We start from the raw sequence: 21,374 nt of genomic DNA, 5'->3' as shown, positions 1-21,374 counted from the left end.
GTTTGTTCTGTGGTGGTGTCGGAAATCAAGCATCATTGTTCTTGCGACTTCAGTTTACACTGTGGAAGCTTTTGAAAGTTTTATTGGATATGTGCTTTTGGCTTGAATATTATGGTGAATTTTTGTGAGAATAATAATAGAACCGCCAATCCAGTTCCCCTATCAAATCCAAGCGTAAAAGAGGGTAAGGAAAATTGGGCCCTAACCTCACAGGATGCGACTAACATATCCCCTGAAAGGAAGTCTCTTGGAATTCTGGTAACATGAGCTTGAAGGAAATCCAGTTTTTGTGTTGGTGGGAAAGAGTCAATGAACTGAGCCATGCTGTCTTCACAGTTGTTATTTTGGCCCACTCATGATATTATCATTGAGATGAGATTTAGCTTAAGATGTTAGGTTATTGCATAAAGCATAATTGTTACCATCCAGTAGTAGTATTTGGATTCATTGTGTATTTTTTGTACTTATAGTAAATCAAATACTTCAAAGAATGCAACCAAAGCTTGATTTGTATTTGTTTCGTTATAATCTATTTACGTTTCTGAATAATGGCATTTTATTTAAATCATTCAACAAGACTGCACTTTTCTTTATCTGAACTTTATGCTTTAAATCACTGTTATCATTGATGAGACTTGAGTAAAAAAAAATTTTTTTTTAATAACTGTGCATCTTGTCTTGGACTTTCTCCATATGAATGGCAACTAGTATACTTCTGAGATTTATATTGGTTGCCTTTATTTGAGTAGTGATGTGCCCAGTACAGAGGATGTGTAGAGTTCTTTGTTTTTGAATGGGAAAAGGAGCTGAGGGCTGTGTGTGCTTGCTTTACAGAGTGCCTCTTCCGATGAGAAGGTTGTGCAGTGCGGCTTGTGTGGAAAGGAGTTTGGTGGCCGGTCAAGGAAGCACAACTTGAAGCAGCACATCTTGACACACACTGGAGAACGACCCACATCTGTGCCCTTACTGCCCATATCGTAGCAATCATCGACCTACTGTCAGAAGGCACATCCTCACAGTTCATGCTCACTTGTCACAACAGCTTCCTAACACCAGACTTTATATAAATGATGATGATAACTGAATACTGACGGTATTGCTGTTAGAAACCTATAGGTAATAGTTGCCTGTACAGTATTGTATTTTACACTGGAATAAAGGTTCAGTAAACTTTCAGTTATTTTTGTATCCTCATTCATGTCGTTCAGTACAAATCTCTTAATATTTTGTCATGGAAAAAAAAAATCACTTGATCAAATCAGTGATATAAACCCTGGCCCAAAGGCTTTTAGCATTGTATGAATTAACCCAATGTACCTCTATTGGTCAGTGTTATTGCTATTACCAATATAAATTTTTCTACTTTGTCATTATCATTTTACATATAGTAGTATGTATAACATAGCTTAAAATATCTTTGTTTGATCATTGCTATCAGAGTTTCAATATGACTACTGCTAGATTAATCTCTGCAAATGAATTTTCTTTTGTTCCTTTTGTCTTTCATTTTGTCTTGGTACACTTTCCACTCCACCATTCATTTAAAAATCCATTCTGTTTTCAGGATCTGTTTTCCTGATTAAACTCCTAGAATAGTTATAGTTGAAGAGTTTTAACTCTTGGGGTGGGGTTAAGCCTATGGGAATTTTGGTAATAATGAGAAGGTTGAAAATGGCGTGGAAATGTCTTTTGCATAATTCCTGGGGGAATATTATGGGACAGTATCTGCTTGGCTCTTGTGGGCATCAGAAAAGTTGGAAGACCCAGATCTTAAATGGGAACTCTGAGAAGTGAACCAGGAGATGAGTGGAGATTTATGGAAAATAAAACTGGGAAGACATAAGTGGCAGAATTTCACATTTCATTGGAGGTCAATCATAATAAATAATGATAATAATAATATATAATGATAGTGATGCTGATTGTGAAAGTTTCTTGAAGTTAGCTGAAAAATTGAGTAGTACGTATAGTTTTTGTTGTAGACAGCATTGGTTCAGTTCAGGTTGTGGGTCATTTTAATGTTTATGCCACAATACTCCAGCTAGAATTACAAAGCATACAGAAATTTATAATCACAAAGGGCCTCTTGAATATGTCTTGTAGACTGGCTCCTCCTCCTTGTAATTCCCATGCTCAATTTAAAGGTTTCATGTTACTCTAAATTTATGAGAAGTTTTTGTTGACGAATGCACTTTTTTTTCTCTTTTCTATTTTTTTTTCTTCTTATTTTTACATATATGAGGACAATGTATTTCTCCAACATACAGGCAGTCCCCGGTTGGCAGGGGTTCCACTTCCGCCATTAACTGAAACTCAGTAATCAATGGTGCCATAATGGCACTTAATGGTTATCTGTGCCATAAGCACCCTTATGGCGTGCCATAAGCATCCTTATGGTGCGCCATAAGGCCTTATTAAGTGCCATAAAACCAGATCGCCGATAACCGAGTCCGCTAATAACCGGGTACTGCCTGTAGTTTCATTAACAGAATCAGTTGTAAGTTTTCTTATAGTCCTGTCTTGAATACTTTTGGGAAACATTAGACTCAAGATTCTTTGCAGCTGCGTTAGCTTAGAATACCTAGTAAATTATTGGGTGCTGTGTGTAATAAAGTATGTTATTGAGAGCAGTGTCTCATTTTGACTCCCTAAAAAGTTGTTAGTAAATGAGGAGAAAATTTGGAGCAGAACCAAAAACGAAAGAAACTGAACAAGGTTGAAGGAGACCAAAGGAAGAAATGAACGGTTAAAAAGGTAGAAAAAGCAGGGGTGCTTGGGTCAAATGGATAGGCTGAAGAAAAGTTTTTGAGGTCAAGCTCTTTGTTAATATACATATTCATTTGCAAGCTTATTTTACTGTGAGAATAAAGAGAAAAGCCAACAATATCATGTTGGTTTTGAACCTAGCATATTATTCAAGGGATTGCTCTCTCTCTCTCTCTCTCTCTCTCTCTCTCTCTCTCTCTCTCTCTCTCTCTCTCTCTCTCTCTCTCTCTCTCTCTCTCTCTCTCTCTCTCTCATTTTTTGTACTTACCCAAAATGTTTAAGGATCAGTATGCAGGAAATTGGTTTAGGATGTAGACAAACTGCACAATGCTATTTGATATGCTTATTTAGAGGTATCTTTCTAGAAGGGGACACTGGTAGCAGCTTGACAGTTTGTGTGTCTGTCACCATACTTATCCTGTAGATGTTAGCCTTTTATTTCTTATTTTTTATTAATTAAAAATAAAAAAATTAGGAATGCATATAGTGAACGTAAGCTCTGTAATGGTTTTTGTGTGTTTAGGTAAGGGAGACTTGTTCACTTTTTTTTTTTTTTTTTTTTTGAGGATAGCAGTGTTTAAATGCCTATGAGCAAATATTGAATAGATCTCTTGTTGTTTGGTTGTGAACTGTATGCTGTTATTAAATATGCATTACATTACTGATATTATTAACCTCAGGTTTTATGGGTAGGGCCTGACGCAATGCCATGTCTTTCCAGGCTAGTGGTGTAGGCGTGGCGAGAGGCAGTGGTGAAGCTGTCTCGTGTCTTGTTTGTGGTAAGGTTATCACCGGTAGGAATAAACGACAAAATCTTCAGTATCACATGATCACCCACACCTCTCATAAACCGTACCAGTGCCCTTATTGCCCTCATCGTGCAAATCGTAGTGATAACATGAAAATACACATTCGTGCAAGACACAGTATCAATCACAGCCTACATGCTGGTGCTTTGTCATCAGAAGTCGCAGACGCCCAAAATTATGGACAGTCGGCAGCAGTGCCTTCATTTGAACCCACCAGTGAAGAGAATGAGGGTCAAGACTCTGTAACTTTCAAATCTTTCCTTAGCATGTAGTGTAAAGAATCAGTGGCACCTTACTGGTTTTGATGAAGTATCTCAGAGAGAAGTTTGGTAAAAGAATTCTCAGGTTTTTCCTTCTTGCAAGTGACTGTGGCTCTTCAATTGAAAGGCCGCTCTGCATGGATGCAGAGCATTTACAGAAATATAACTAGACAGGAAATACTTCTGTTTACATAAAAGTTACAGAACGATACGGAGCGCTAAGAAAAGGTCGTTCTCTTGTTGCAGGGGGTGGAAGAAGATGATGATGATGATGATGCACCTCTGACGTGTCATGTTTGCAGCAAGGTGTTCTCCGGAAGCAACAGAAGGCAAAATCTTGCCACGCACCTCCAAACACATGTGGGGGATAAGCCTTATGGCTGCCCATACTGCCCCCACAGAACAAATCGTAAGGACAATCTCCAGTGCCACATTCTAACACATGGTTCTCATAAACCTTTCCGTTGTCCATACTGCCCACACCGCGCAAATCGTAAAGGAAACATGAAAATACATATAGCTTCACGACATGCAAAGGAAGTGCAGTCTGAAAATCTTTCTATAGATTTGTTGATTATTGTTGATGAAGATGAATCACAGTAATTCTGTTGTGACAAATGTTTTTTTACTTGCACGGTTATGCTTACCCGTGTGGCATATATTGTTGTATATACAGTATATCAATTTTGAGCAATTGACAATAGAAAAATGAACATCAAAAACTCAAAATTAAGGGTGAAAAATCAAGTAGTTTATGTGTATGCATGCCAGGATGTAGCATTCAACCTTCACCATTGCTAATGTCAGTTATCCTGTTGTGATGACTGCATTGTTAGTCTTGAACAGAAATTCTAGTTGGGACTCAACGCCTTTCAGTTATAATGTACAACAATTTCATTTGCATATAGCTCAATTGTCCTGCCACCTTAATTAAATTCTGACAATAAGCATCAAAATATATACAAAATATGTTTTCTGTGCACTATGGATTTTGAGTATATACAATTTCTGACTTAAAGTAGATCATGTGATTTAAACGTACAAAAAGTGCAATCTTTTCAGAAAGGGATGTGTATCATTCCTTGCTAATGGGTTGAACAGAATCTTTTGAGATCGTGTGTAATGAAGTGCACAAATTTATATGCACAGTACATTATATGAACAGATACTGCATTTTAAAAATCTAGCAAACTAATGTTTGCACAGTTATTATTAGAAGCTTTAATTATAGTTTATTTTCTTTTCCCTCCCTTGCTCTTCATTTGTTTACAGTTAACTCTGAAGTAAACTTGCTGTGTAGCCCTATGTGCTTCTTCAACTGGTTAAAGATGCTTGCAGTCTGTTTTGCACTGTGGTTGTTTTAACAAATAGCATTGTATAATCTTTGTTATTACTAATTCGAAAAAAGGGGTAAATGCCACAACTTGAAAGTTCTCCCACTAATCACTATCAGCCAGTAAGTAATCCTGTACAGGTGTATTTAGTAAGGATTGTACATATATTTAAAACATTTTTAGAAAGCTGTTGAGGACCATTTAATTTACACGGTTGATATTACAGGCAGTCCCCGTTTATCAGCAGGGTGTTCTGTTTTCAGCAGGATGCTGATAAGCGAAAACCGCCATTAACCAAAACTCAGTGATTTATGGCACTGAGGTTTGGTTAATGACACCGATAACCAGTTAATGGCACTTCTGTTAGGTATGTTATGGCGCCATAACTCATTATTGGCACCTTATGGCGCTGATAGCTGAAACTCCGCCTGTTGTGTTGCCATAAATTATCAATTTTATGGTGCTAGACAAGCACTGTAAAACGTCTAGCGGCATAAAACTGGATCGCCATTAACAGAGTCCGCTGATAACCGGGGACTGCCTTTATTTTTGTTTAACAAAGCCTTATAATTTTTAGACAAATGGGCTTGTTGTTAAGAAGGGTATGTTCTTTAAACAGGATACAATAATTGGTGCAAGGTAAAGTTGAAATAGTTGAACATGTCAATAGGGAGAAACCAAAGGGAGTGGATGAAAAACAAAAGACAAAGTAGTGCAACTTGGATCTTAGAAGGAATGCAACAAAACTGCTAGTTTCATCTACAGTAAGCTTTGCAAGCCACACTGATTTGTACTGAATTTTTTATATTGTTTATATCTAGAGCACTATTGGCCTCACTGGTTCATATGAGTATTGTTCTATCATCTTTCAGTTTTTGATCAGGCAGTCCCTTTATAATATTCAAATGCAAAAATGCATAAATTTTCAAGTGCTGTAATACTGTGACATAAATAATATTTTAGATTAAAAGGACTCCGTTTATAAGAAAATAGGTAAAATTATGAACAATTGGATCATTGTTGACGAGTTGGTAAGGGATGCATGTTTATGCCACAAAGAAGTGAAACCAAAATTGCATGTACTGAATATACAGGTGTGCACTTTTTGTTGTTGTGCGGTAATTATTTAATAGCATAGGAGTGTTTCTTTTATACTGTACATATTTGCTTCCACAATAAAAAGAAGAAAGGAAATAATTTATGTACGTATGTAGTTACATACTATAATAGATACAAAAGCTTTGATATAAATAAATAAATAAATAAATATTGCAACTTTGAAATTGCATTTAAGTAACCTTATTTGGAATTTTTAGTATGTGTTAGTACAGTTTTGAACGAAAGACAAAGTAGAGAGAGATGTGAAATCTTGGATTGCAAGATACAATGTGATGGCATAAAAGGAACTTGGAAAAATTAGATGCAGAAGAGCGTGCTATTAGAAGTCACGCACGTAGTTAGAAAAGTGATGGTGTCCTAGGGAGGCAATCCGGAACCCCACAATACAAGTACCACACGGTCAAATAGGGTAACTGAGGTAGAAAAGAAATAAAATAATACGTAATAATACAACCTACACTACATACGAAATAAACAGTCATAGTCAATGCGAAATGGAGTGGATTTTGTAAAGGTATAACTTGTGTGCTGGAAGTCATGGCAGATTTCAGAGGGAACGCCATAATATGAAAGAGGGTACATATCACAAAGTGACTTGTTGTTTATTAGCTGATGGAGTTAGTGAATGATGAAAAGGGAAGAATGATAGTTGGAAAAGCAGTAGGTATGGAAGAAGCAAGAATAAGGCCTTGTAGGAAGGCCCAGGTATTCAAAGAAAAAGGGTAAAGATGAAAGCCTAACTAGATTGTCGTCAGCTCGGAAGTATAGTACTTACTGAAGGCAACAGACAGGTACAGAGAACTTGTTTCACATTCAGTTCCTGCAAAGGGAAAAGTTTACAGATAAACATACATTATGGAGATGGTAATGGGTGGAGTTGTGGTGATACTATAAAATTTTGGGAATGGGGTGGTTTTCTGTTATTCATCTGGGTACGAGATTTCGGGTCAAGTTCACTTGTCTTTTGGCCTTTCTGAAGTGGTCAGTTTTGAAATCAGAAAGTGCTTAAAAAATCTTCATGCTTCTTTTTTGGAGCAACTGATGCCAGAGATCTTTATATCAGTCAATCTTCTTTCTTGTGAAGGAATATTACTTTTGTAACTTGAGGAACATCTTAAGTTATTGAGGCAATTTAGTTTATGGTGAGGAAAAATTAAGCTTCAAATGAAAATTACATAAATAGTATACATCTGAATGGTAAAGACAGCAGCATTACAACACATCCTGATGGTTTTGTATGACACCCCTTCCCCCACCTACCCACTACCAGATTTCACAATGAGCTTTTTTTTTTCTCATCAAAAAGATAAAAAATACAATTTTCATACATTCAACTTCCCTGACAGATATATACTTAGCTATAGACTCCGTCGTCCATAGCTAAGTATATATCTGCCAGGTAAGTATGTATGAAACATTATTGTACAATAACAATATCATGTTTATTACAGTACACTTTCCAAGGAAAAGGAAATACAAAGTTTATTGTAGCACACTTTCCAAGAAAAAAGAAATTTATCATTGGTTTTTTAGTTAATTTTTAGTCTGTATCATGTTACTGAATTTTTGGTACATGGCCATAATTTTACCATAGCCTAATCCATGTGTCAGTAGCTATGCTGGATTACGCAACTGTAAAGATGATGGTTTTGCCTCAGGAAAGTTATTTTTGTCCCAGAAGTACTGTTTGTTTTGCCACAGACCTACTATTCTACAGTAGCCTATCCATACTGCAGGATATAGCGACTGTAAAGTAATCTGTTTTTATAAGAAAAATTTTTTTTTTTCAAAGTTGTATTCTACATATGATAGCTCTAAGGAAATAAGTTTGATGATATACACAGGGTGTAGGAATATACCCAGTTACCTAGAAGCCTGCTGGTGATTATGGGTGAAGTTTTTAATTATTTTGCTTTCCTACCCATTCACAAAATTCTGTCATTTCCCATTAGTTTAATTTTCTATTTCTTTTAATGATTGCAAAACAAGCATTTCCAAGAGGTGTACAAACATAGGAAAAAGTATAACTGTAGAACTTATTGTGTATACGTAACTGAAAATCTCAAGTTTCAGCCTGTGTGCTTAATGCTAAGTTCTGGGTCAAGAATTCCAGTTTGTGGGTATTTACCTTCCTGTAACCCAAGTTCAAGGGTTGAGAAAGGTTATGCAGAATATATTTTTAATTATTTTTTTTTTTCGTGTACATACCATGTTTTCTTGATATGCGGTGTAAGTAACGTATGTTATTTATCAGTACTACGTGTGAATAGTTGAAATCTTTTTCATTGATTTTTGTAGATCAAGGATTTAGGGTTGATTGAATCCGTATTGAATTTTCCATCATTATGGTCAATGGCAAAGTGTAGTATAGACTTGTTCGTAACTCTAAATACTGGTGCTAGTTTCTTATTGTCACCAATAAGTCGGTAAGAGTTTTCCTGTCTGATTTTTGCATCCAGTTGTGGCTTTTGCCAAGTGATGTCTCATGGATTCCTGTAAATATCATATAACTAATTTTAAAGTGCTTTTCAGTGCTGATTTTCTGTCAGTCACCCAGTACAAGAGAAAAATGATTGCAGAAGTTTAGAGGTGCTGTTTTTCTCAAGACTTAAATACAGCATATTGCCAGAGGTACTCCATGTGCTTTAAAGCATTAATTAGTAGGGAGCCCTTAACCCTCTTAACTCACCTCTGTATCCTGGCAAGAAGACTTCTGTCTTCCCTTGTATGCCATCAAAGACCTTTATGAGAATATCAAAAGAAATAAAAAATTGAAGCCTTTGAAGGTAACAAGAAGCTCATGATGAGAAATAGACTTTACTGGATTTTTCTGTATGGCAAGTTTGAAAATGTTAAGGATTAAATTGTAGACGAACCCCGGCACAATCAGAATGTACTATCTAGCACCGTTATATCTCATGAAACTTGTATGCAGTGTTTAGATCTTTGCTGGTTCACCAAGAATATGTTATCCTGAGGAGTGGCTGTTTTATTTTCCAGACAGTGTGGTCACCCTCCGTGATGTGTCCTGTATGCCGTAAGGACTTCCATGGCAGAAACCGCAAACAGCATCTCAATCAGCACCTTAGGACACACACAGGAGAAAAACCATATTTGTGTCCCTTCTGTGAGCATAGAACCAGCCGTAGGGACCATTTACGGCTGCACATTCGGAGATTTCATAGAGAGAATTTCGGCGTCTGCTTGTTGACTAGAGGCTCTCAGAGTGATGATGGACAGTAAATTCTTTTGTGAGAACTGAGATTCTATGTTGTTTTGATGGAAAATTCCCTTTTAAGGTTTCACACTTTTGGCATGAAGAGGAAAGTAGTGGAGAATGGCTAGGACTAAGGATAATGATTCCAACTGAGAGGTGTTTTGTCTTTTGCAGGGTGGGCAGGACTTCCCTTCCCCTTCCCCCTCCTGCTCGACCACCTTCACCTCAGGGGGTTTCCTGCCTCCCATGGGAGTAGTGTGTTCTGTGTGCCAGAAGGTTTTCAGTGGCAGAAACAAGAAACAGCATCTGTACTATCACATGATGACACATACAGGAGAGAAGCCTTTTCATTGTCCCCACTGCTCCCACCGTGCAAATCGCCTCAGTAACTTGAAAGTGCATGTCAGGACAAAGCACGGTTTTTAAGAAAATTATAGCTTGTATGTTTCAGATCAAGCCAATTGAACCTTGTAAAGGATTGTCCTAAGGCGACTAGTAGTAATTTATCCAGATCTATACTCTGTATTGAACATATATATTCATACTGTTCACTGTATGTTTATGGTTAGTGAATATATTCATATAATTTGTTGTCGTTTGATTGATGTAAGAATAAGCCTTAGTTGCTCTGTTTTAAATAGTTTATTTCTCTTACTGGTTTGATTCTTCAGAAGGAAGTGGTATTTAGGAATATTATATGAATGTTATACATTTTAAGCTATCAGAGAGTAGTATTTTCAAAGTTGTATACTTTTGTTTGATACTTGAAAATTTTATTATATATTGAACTATGTATAGCCAGTAATGAAAGTAGTGTATTTAGTAGCTACCACTCAGAAAATTCAAGGAAATTATCATTGATGTACAAGTTGACAAATAAATTTTTTTTTGCAAATCTTTTGCCTTAATTTCCACATTTATGTAGTCTACAAAGGTTTTTTTTTTCCTTGGATATACTACTGTTATTAAGTTTTCTAAACAGGAATGCTTGTAATTTTGAATTTCAGAAATGTATTTGCATTAGACAGCTGATAGGGAGAATTTGATTATTTAACACCAAGATATCATCAGTCTGTAGTTATATCAACTGATGACACAGCTCAGAATCTAAACATTAACAATAGTTTATGCTAATTCGCCATAAAAGACAGTTATCTAAAGTTAATGGTTTTAATTTTACTTTGTTCTTTTTTATAACTGAGTGAGTCCAGGAGAATTCCATTTGACTCATAGCAGCATTGTGTTGTTGCAGATATGGGGGTTGGAGCGGATTGCCACGTGTGCCACATGTGGTAAGACATTTCGGGGTCGCAATCGCCAACAGAATCTGCAACAACACATGTTGACTCACACAGGGGAGAGGCCATTTGCATGTCCTCACTGATTACACAGCCAGGCAAAAGCCTCACATGAAAGGACACATATTAAGGCTACATCCGGAAACTCTCTCTTTGAATCTTCCAACTTCTTCAACAGTGGCACCTAAATCGATAGGTCATCCTCCGAGTGCCACGTAGCAGAAATTCACGGGAAGATCCTTTGGTTTCAACTTCTGATTTGTTCAGTACCAGAAATGTAAAGTGGTGAAAAATACTTATGTCTCATTTATTCAATACCAGAAATGTAAAGTGGTTTGGTGAAAAATAGTTGTGTTTTTATATTGTCAGGGTTAATTAGCAGACAACTTTAATCTAATGAGCATGTTGTAGTGTGGCATGGTTTTTTCATGTATGTAGAGAATTACTTTTTGATAATTGTGTTTGTTTAATTGGTAATGGTGTTGCTATGACAATTTTTCTTGAGTGGGAGGTGCTTAGGTGATGTTCGTGTTACAGGGCAATGTTGGTGATGATGGGTTGGCATCGGCAGCAGCAGTGATGGTGGTGATGTGCTACGTCTGTGGGAGAGGTTTCCGTGGCCGAAATCGCCACCAGAATTTGAGCACCCACATGCGTATCCATACTGGCGAGACACCCTTTCCTTGTCCTCACTGTCCGTACCGTGCCAAGCGCAAGGCCCACCTCCAGATGCATCTGGAACGCATCCATTTGGCTAGGGCTACTTCTTCTGCTACCGATGTGGCCAGTGTTTGGCATGATACCTCTCCTTCAGGTCGTCTGTCTTTGTCTCAGCCTCACCGTCCCACTCGTCTTCCTAGCTCACAGTCCCCCCCTCCTCATGCTACAGCATTGCAACAGCCATTAGCAGCGGAAAATAAGCCTTAGAGAAAGTGTTTCTACACTTAGTGGTACATATGTGTTACTGTATCTCTTGTTACGCTCGCGTCTACTTTGTAGTTTGAGTAAATTAGAAAAATACTGTATTAATTTTTTTGCATTCCTTTGCTAATATATACTACCGTATATTTCTATAGTTTTTTTCTTGTTAAAGAATATTTTAAGTGCCATCTAGGCGGTGGTATATTACACAAAGAACTTTTACATGAGTATGTGCTTAGTTTCTGTATACAGTATTGTAGATATGTATTTCATTACTTATACTGTAAATACAGAGACCCTGTACAGTATATGTACCAATGTGTCTGTGTAAACTTGAATTTTCTTATCAGTCGGAGATATCAAGAATTTTGATAACTTCATTTAGTACAGCATTGTATATATTAAATTAGACCTAATTGCAAGTAGAATGACCAGGTTTAATTACCACTTACTGTATGAATGGGAATTAAGTCGTCCTTACACAGTTATGGGGAGGAGAGGCATGATATGTCATTGTTACAGGCAGCGATGATGGTGGGCAGAGGAGGGGAAGGAGTAGAAGTAGCTGTGTGTCCTGTTTGTGGGAAAGCGTTCCAGGGTCGCAATCGCCGCCAGAATCTTTCCCACCATCTCCTCACTCACACTGGGACACGACCTTTCCATTGCACTGATTGCCCCTACCGCGCAACACAGAAAGCCCATCTCAAGCGTCACATGGAGCGTAGACATGGTCATCCCATCCAGGATGCTGTTCCTGTCAGGCATTTGTCATCGTCTGCAGACCTTGTGGTTGGCGATACAGGAAATCTGAGGGTTTCTGAAGCAGCACATTTTCCTGAAGGTTTTGATCAGCCCACTTTTTTGTAGTTATGTCACTTTTGGTTAAGGAAATGATTTTTCAGAGAATAGTGGTTGAAGAATATAATACGTATTTGATATTGTATGATTTAGGAGAGTTTGTTTAGCTTCTTTCTCACCACTTTTTAATTTTTCTGTGGAAAACTTTACTTTTTTAAAGTTTTACATAGTTGTGCTAAGAAATTAAGGTAATTTCTTGCAAGAAGGACTTGTGTTGCAGTGTTACGTTCAAGTAGAGAGAGAACAGTGCTGTATATTGATTAAATATGCAGTTTTTTTTCAAAGGAAATTATAATCTGTAAATTCCCAGGAATTTAGCTAAAATTTGTTACCTGATTTTGGGGTGATCATGGGGTAGTGTACTATGGTAAGGTGTCTTAAGGTTATGTACTCTAGGTTCATCTAAATCCTCATGATGTTCTTATGTTGAATAGTTGTGTTGGGGATTGGGGTGAGGTTCCTGTATAGGATGTACAGTTTGGCAGTGAGGGTTTTTGTGTTTGTTGTTGCAGGCAATGGCCAGCGGCTGCAATAATGGTGATGCTGTGTGTCCAGTTTGTGGGAGAGCTTTCCAAGGTCGCAATCGTCGCCAGAATCTGTCGCACCATCTGCTCACCCATACTGGTACCAGGCCATTCTCATGCCCTCAAGCCACCTACGCCTAAACCCGTGCCACCCAGAAGGTCACTCTGAGGCGTCACATGGAGCGCAAACATGGCCAGGCTGGGGAAGGAATCAATTTTCCATCGTCTGCTCCTGATCTGTTGATGTCTGATGCAAGGGTGGAAGGAGTTGCATTTGAGGAAGAGTCCATGCCTCCCTTCATGTTTTAAAAATAACTTACCTCAACATTAGATGTAAAAATCTGACATGTTTGGAGAGTGTGTGGTGGTTTTATCATGATCATAGTTTTGAAGTTGGGTGCAGAGTTCAATCATTGTTCCATTTGTTATGATCATTTATATTTCAAGGGATACATTACTTGATTCCTTGCAAAGATGTTTTCAAAACATAAATAAAAGTCTAAATAAGATTTTTGTTTCAGTTACCTCTTTTAATAGATTTTTTATTGTTTTTTTATGCTGATAGCCTAGTAGTTTGTTTAAGAAAGATGAAAATCCCAGAAAAAATGTTATTACTGATACTAAAGTACAATTACAATAATCTGCGAGAACTGTAAACTATAACTATAACTGTGACATTTCACGTTGGCATTTTATAAAATGAAGTACAAAATGCTACTGTATACAGTCGACCCTTGTTAACCAGACCCCATTAATCTGGATTTTTATGCATGACACTTACCTGGCAGGTTATATATAGCTGTATTTTTCTGAAGTCCGACAGAATTTAAAAAAACTTCCGACACACGCAGTGGTCGGCCAGGTGGTTAGTACCCATTCCCGCCGCTGGGAGGCGGGTATCAGGAACCATTCCCATTTTCTATTCATAAATTTTCTGTCGCCGGTACTGAAAACACCTGTTTTTGTCAGTACTCGGCTTAGGATTTTGGAAACTTCATTTGCCGCTAAGTATCCTAATTGTCTTTTAATTTATTTACTTGGATTTGTGGCTAGGCATACGCTATCTTAAATTGATTTGAATTTGATTCATTTTTGCATGAGATATCTGAATCTAGTTAGGCTAGTTTCAGAGGGTGTTGTCTGCAAAGATAGGGTGTGGCTACCGAAAGCTTAGGTAGTTCCGCACTTGGGGGGCGCAATTAATCAGTAAACATGTCTATTTCCGTAAGGAAAAAGTATGATTCGTATGTACGCAATTAATCAGTAAACGTGTCTAATTCCGTAAGGAAAAAGTTTGTTTAGTATGTACGCAATTACGAAAGTCAGGGTAGTGATACTGCTAACCTTCCGGTAGACTTTATTTTGCCTAACGCTGTAGTATGGCCTACGGGTTATGACTATGTCTGCGAGAGGTGATCGCTCTCCTTTATTGTTGTGAAGAGTTCTACTTCTGTTTTTGTTACGCCTAACCCTGTAATGTTGCCTTCGGGCCCTAAAACAGTGTCTGTAGAGGTTATTGCCCTTTCTCTTATACTATTTCGATTCGTAACTTAGAATCGAAAGTGCTTGCTTTAGAGAGCAATAGTGAATGGCTAAGTGCAGTGACAGTGCCCCTTGTGTAGTGGAGGGTGCGTCAGATCGGCCTTATAACGCCTCTAGGTCTAGACCTCTGTCGAACTCCCAGAACCAAGGGAGAGGGCATGTCGAAAGCCGAAGGAGGGTTACAGGGAACCCCACCGATCTGGCGTGCCTTCGGCAGTTTCTGATGAAAATCCCCAGACTGCCAAAGTGCGTGCACATGCACGAATCCTGAAGGATTGCTTCTCGTCCTCCGAGGCGTCCTCCCCCGCACAAGGGTTGGAGCTCTCGGAAGGACTCGCGCCCTCTAAGAAGCTTTATAGAAGAGGACGCTTCACGTCCCTTCTCCCTCGTTATGTGTTTCAGTGAGAAGTAAGAAGGCGAAAGTTGCCTGATCACGTGTACTTCTTTCCACCAAGAAATAGGAAAAAGAAGGCAGTTTCTCTCGCTTGTTTTGACGCCTGTCAGGAGCGTGACTCTATTCTGCACGCTTATATGGACGATCGGCTTGAACAGGACGCTCGGATGGACGCACTCACCAGTGGACGCCGAGCGTCCTCGCCAGTGGCCGCCGAGCGCGCACCAGTACGCCGAGCGTCCTCGCCAGTGGACGCCGAGCGCGCACCAGGACGCTCGGCGTCCTCGCCAGTGGACGCCGAGCGCGCACCAGAATGTTTCTGTTGAACTCTTCAAGCTCTTGTTTAAGATTTGAGCCTCAAGAAAGTGAACAGAACTTCGTCTTCGAAACCCAGCAAGACCTCGGGTTTCGTGAATTCAAGAGGTCTCTGTCAATATTATATTGCTTTTCGCAAAGGTGGATGGAGTTAAGGAAAGCTCAAGGGAAGATCTCGTTTTCTCTACCTCAGTCAAGACTTTGAGATAAGACAGTTACGGGTTATGTAAAGGCTCGACGTCCTGAACGTCAGGATTTTCGGCAACGTTCAGTAGGATTCTTGCAAAGGCACTCATCAAAAGGACGCTCTTCAGGAAAGCGCAAGACAGGACTTCCTTTGCCATACTGCCAATAAATTTAAAGCTTTTTTAGACCATCTGAAAGGGTTTTTCAGATGATAGATTTTGTTAGTTTCTAGTCGAGACTTCCATGCCGATTGAGCATCGTCGTTCTAGCTACCGTAAGCCCAGTCTCTTTACAGGATTCTTGTCCCTTCCTTGTTTGAGACGGGAAGCGAAAAATAAAAGGCTCGACTTCCTGGATTACGTTTTGTCAATTCAGTGACTTTCCCCCATTGACAATATACTATCGTTTTGTCAAGTAAGTGGGTCTCCCCTCATTGACAAAAGATCTCTCTGTACCGTTAATGGGTTAGTTCTCATTGACAAACATCTCATTAACTTGATATTGCGTAAGCGAATAAGGACAAGGTTCGGAAGAGCTCTCCTTCCTCATTCGCAGACTCGTACAAGAAATAGACTGGTAGACTACGTCAATGAACGCTTATGTCCAGTATCTTAAGAAGCTTGAGCTGTCTGCTTCGATTCTCTAAGTTTTGTTCATGAAACTTGCCTGTCAGATATGTATGTAGCTGTATTTCCGAATTCAGCTATATATATGTCTGCCAGGTAAGTATGAACAAACTTTATTGTGATATAATAAAATTTTTTTTTGCCTTGCGTTATTTTACTACTGGTTGGTTCAATCATACACGCTTGCTGTAGTTACCTCTTCGGATGGCAACCGAGAGGTCTATTGTCTACTATTTTAAGGACATTTAATCGTCACTCCCTGCAGCCTTCCAGGAGTTTCCGATTTATCTTTTACCGTTGTATGGTAGTGTTCTGACGACACAAACGCATCTATATATTTAGCGTTTTCTGTTTCGCTTAAATATACCAGCTTGAGAGTCTCTTTTTGTTCAAAAAATAACGGACCTATTTCTTCGTAGAATAGGGTAGCTGGCAACCCAGACATAAAGTTAAGAGACGACGTTCGTAAGCTGCTGGCTGCTGCTGTGTCTGACTGTCCAAGTACCAACCGAGCCATAACAGATCGTGCGCGGTCATGCCCGTAGGTTACGTCTCTCTCTCCTGCGGGATAGACTGACTAACCGTATCTCTGTGCTGGCGGTTACGTCTCTCCTGCGGGATTGACTGACTAACTGTATCTCTGTCCTACAATCACGGACTTTAGCCTAAGATTGAGGGGATTTCTTACGTGAATGAATAAACGTTGCATTAGTTTTGCCTTACTATGTTCAACAGAGTTATCTCTTAATCCTTTCGGTGCTCGTTACCGCACGGTATAGAACTACGAGTCTACCGCAACAGTGCACTTTTATATGCTCTCCTGCTTAGGCAAAGCGCAGCCTTATTAGGGAAGTAAGCATACTCGGGGAGGAATGGATGAGCTTGCTGGGGACCATTTCCTTCCTGAAGAAGTTTGTTTCCCCGAATAGACTGCAATTCAGACCACAGTTTTTTACTACCGGGAAACTGAAATATTATTCAAGATCTAGGAATTATTCTGAACATCTCTCAGTGCGTCATGATAGAAAGGAGGTGCCGGACCATCTGGATAGTGTTTCAGATGTCCTGGATCTTAATCTGAAAGAAGTAAATGCAATTCGGTCGTCCCTCCAGTCCTCGAAACGAGTTTTTGGAACCAGTGGTCCACATCAACTCTGATATTCCACAGCTCTCTCATATCTTAAGAAGTATCTTCTCTCGGTCCCTGCTCGAGTTTACGAGAAAGAGCCTATTATAACAACAGGCGTAGAATGTAACGATCATCTAGAGGTTCGTTACAGGATTGCAAAAGTCCGTACGAATCGTCTCGATAGATTACTAACATGCTAGGTATTTTAATTAAGTGGTGTTCTTTTTATGGTTGTCTGAGAGGGTTATTTCCTCTTCAGTATGTGAAGTGTAATGTGTTACGTTAGCTTTGTGTGTGGTTCAGGTGGTCTAACATATCCTAGCATGAATGCCCCTGGTAAGAGAGGGCTAGGGTTTCCTGTCAACAAATTGGTCACGTCCAGTTGTCAGACCCTTGTTGTTAGCTTTCTCAACAAACAGGTCACATCCTAGTTGAGAGCTACTAAGGTTTAGCAGGCTAAGAGGCAGACCTACGAAGTCAGTACTACCTTAGCAGGTAAGGAACTTAATAAATAATTTAAAAAATTAGTTAATTTTTGAATTATGATGATATTGCTGTCTGTGACCCACCTCCAAATGTGTCAATCAGCTATATATATACCTGCCAGGTAAGTGTCATGCATAAAAATGATATTGTTATGATACATTAAGTTTTATGCATACTTACCTGGCAGGTATATATAATTAAATTCCCACCCTCCTCCCCTCAGGAGACAGGGTTCAGAGAAAATCTGAGGAAAACGGGAATAGTTCCAAGTACCAGCGCCACGGGAACGTGGGGGAGATCACCTGAACTACCAGTGGTCTAGCGGTTGCCGAGAGTTTTGAAAATTCTGCCAGTGCGAACAGACAACAGAGAATGTTGTTTGACAGATTTGCATCTGTCAAACAACAAAGACCTTCACGATCATTGAGGTCTGTGGAATCTCGATTCTAGCTCACCATCTACTTTTTGTCTCGCCTGTTTTCTCGGAGTCAGACACTCGTGCGAGATCAGGCGACATATAGTAGCCCTGAGTTTCTTATTGACGAAGTCGATTGCGGACGACGTTGGGTTGCGTTGATACACCCCCAAGGTTTGCTTAGATTGAATCGCCCAGGCAGTCCAGACTCATCCCAAATCCCCCCCCTTCAAGCTAAGAATAGTGCCTTTTGGTCTTCAGGGTACAGCCTTGCTGTCCTTGATTCGTCTGACTGGTCGTTCACCTGACTTTAGTACAGACTGTGCATTTCCGGATCGAAGCTTTCAATATGGAACTTAGACGTAGTCTGAAGTTCTTGATGTCAAAGCATTCGAACCTCTCCTGCCTGTTAACTTCTTGTATGTGATCAGGAAGGCCTTCTTCTAACCACCCTAGATACGACAAAGAGGGTTAGTGAGATTTTAAGCCATCGTCACAAGTTTTGGCTTTAGAGAACACAAGGAGGTGTGCTCTCTAAGCCTTTCGTTATGGCCTAAGAATGGAAACCCTTTTTGTCCTTGGGCCAGGATCTTGGAAGCAAGGATGGCACAAGTTAGTGGGCAGGAGCCAGAGAGTGTCCTGTGCCCTGTCAGGTCTCTCAAGTTTTATCTACTTAAAATCAAGAAAGTCGAAGTCAGTCGGGCAATCTGCAGTGTCCGAAAAAGACCAGACTTGCCCATATCGAAGTACACCCTGGTTTTAGGGTTAAGGAGTTCTTTCAAAAAAAAAAAAAAAAAAAAAAATGCTCCTTCATTGTGTTTGCACAAAGATTTGAAATCTTTTTATCTGAATGCTCACGAGGTGAGGGCGCGGCCTCGGAAGCATTTCAACAGAGCATGGCACTCAGCAACATCCTGAGTACCATATTTTAGCGAAGCAACGCTGGGTTCACTTCACACTCCCTGCGAGATGTGAAGATGGCATATGAGATCTGCTGCTCGCTAGGGCCATACGTGTCTCCAACACAATCTTGGGGGCAAGAAGTACTACTCATCCTATCCTGTAGAAAATGGTTAGGAAGAGCTCTTAATTTAGTTGTGGAGTCGCTGACAACGGCGACTTCTTAACTCTGAAGCCTTAGTTAACACACATTAAACTTGGCTAGGTTGGTCAGGTGGTGATATATAATATTATATATATATTTATTTTACTTCTTAGCCTCATGGTATGGTCCAATATGGTCTAGTCACATTGTGGTCACGCCCCGTTGACAGATCATCTGGAGTGCACCAGCTTTATAGGTCTCTACCTCGCTGGCAACTCTAGTAAAGCAGAAGCAGACTTGGGTGTCAGTAATCACGAAGTCGGCTATGCTAACAGGTGGAACCAAGATGTAAATCATCTGCATGCATTTGTGTCCCAAAATCCTTCTATTCTGTCCCTTCCCACCTCCAACGGTGGGGTTCAACTATATATATATTCTGACAGGTAAGTTTCATGAGCAAAATGATATTGTTATGATACAATAAAGTTTGTTCATACTTAACTGGCAGATATATATATATTCAAGTACCCACCCACCTCCCCTCAGGGGACAGTGGAAATAAAAATTATGAATAGAAAATGGGAATGGTTCCTGATACCGCCTCCCAGCGGCGGGAATGGGTACTAACCACCTGGCCGACCACTGCGTGTGTCGGAAGTTTTTTTAAATTCTGTCGGACTTCAGAAAATACAGCTATATATACCTGCCAGGTAAGTATGCATAAAACTTTATTGTATCATAACAATATCATATCTGATAAGATGGACACTGAAGAGGTACAGCCAATTTAAAATGGATAATGTTGGTCCATGATTTAAGATAGTTACTATTCCTTCACATGTTGCATACCGTTTTCCATTTTATTATGTTACTATCCCTTCACAGTTGTTCATACTGTTTTCCATTTTACCAAACAAAGGTAAAATAAAACAAACCTTTAATTATATCTTTTTTATTTTATATATACAGTTCTGTATTTATACTTTACTAAACTAAAATGCATTAAACTTGTAGCTGATTTAACTTGTGCACAGTATGTAGTACAGTCATTACGACACGCTATTGTCTGGAAGGGTAGGATGTACCATAGCCAGCCACCGAGCGTTAACAGTTTTACCTATCTGTTGCCTGACTGGTAGCTACAGTACGATGCTTTGATTTATTTTTAGGAAAGGAAGACTTGACAAAGGTAAACATTAAGAAGACAAAATCTGAGTTACTGAACAATACTTGTGTTTACATAGCAAATGACATGAGAGGAAGAGAAAGAGAGAGAAAAATTGCAAATTCTGTATATGCAGCATGATTAAAGAGTTGAATTTTGTTTTGAAGGTATGTCAATGCAGCATTAGTAAATATCTTCTGAAACAAAAAAAGTTTATTTTGTTGCTGAAAAGTCTCAACCAACCATTTTTCTGTCAAAGTAATGAGAAGGAATTCATTCTATTTTCATTAATCAGTAAAGTATGTACGTACACTATTAAAAACTACATATTGTATTCTAAACACATGCACTTATGTCATCGTCAGCCTTGTGATCAAAATGGTTTTTCTTGGACAGAATACAGTTAAAATCTGATTGGCTGGCTTGTTTCCATGGTGACCTGTTAGCCAATGACAGCCATCTACGTCTGTTCTGTCTATAGACATTTCGATCACAAATTGTCTGTACAGCATTAAGTTTGAACATTACCATGATGGTGATTATTTGACTTCTGATGTCAAAAATTACTCGATAATTTGCTCTATATATTTATTCATGGAAACAAAAATTTAACAATAATTTTAACTTCAATATATAGTAATATGAAAAATCCCACACAGTCTGTCCTAGTGATGTGTCATCACTTGTGAATCCTATTCCTGGACCATCCTCAAATTTACCACTGCAAACCGGTGACATTAGTAACAGTGAAGAACAACCCTCTCTAAGATCAATTTGGTTAAATTTTTTAGTCTTACTTAAATTTTTTAGTCTTACTTATCGTTAAACTTCACTAGTTAAATTACAGTTATTCTGTTTCAGTATATTTTTTGCAGTTTACAGACGGTTTTTTCTTGAAAACAAAATGTGTTTGTGAACATATGGTGTTAATTGTTCCACTATTTTATTATTGCAGATCTTGATTA

The 21,374-nt window shown here is 38.9% G+C and overlaps 1 protein-coding gene across 29 annotated transcripts in view; it reads right to left on the bottom strand.

The window, feature by feature from the left end:
• Positions 1 to 21,374, bottom strand: part of LOC135197193 (longitudinals lacking protein, isoforms A/B/D/L-like) — a 185,139-nt gene that overhangs the window by 100,905 nt on the left and 62,860 nt on the right. The gene's annotated exons all lie outside the window — the stretch shown is intronic.

The sequence above is a fragment of the Macrobrachium nipponense genome, chromosome 18 (assembly GCF_015104395.2).
Source record: "Macrobrachium nipponense isolate FS-2020 chromosome 18, ASM1510439v2, whole genome shotgun sequence".
NCBI lineage: Eukaryota > Metazoa > Arthropoda > Malacostraca > Decapoda > Palaemonidae > Macrobrachium > Macrobrachium nipponense.
Note: the sequence above shows the minus strand (reverse complement) of the source record. Positions and strands in the feature narration are given on the sequence as shown.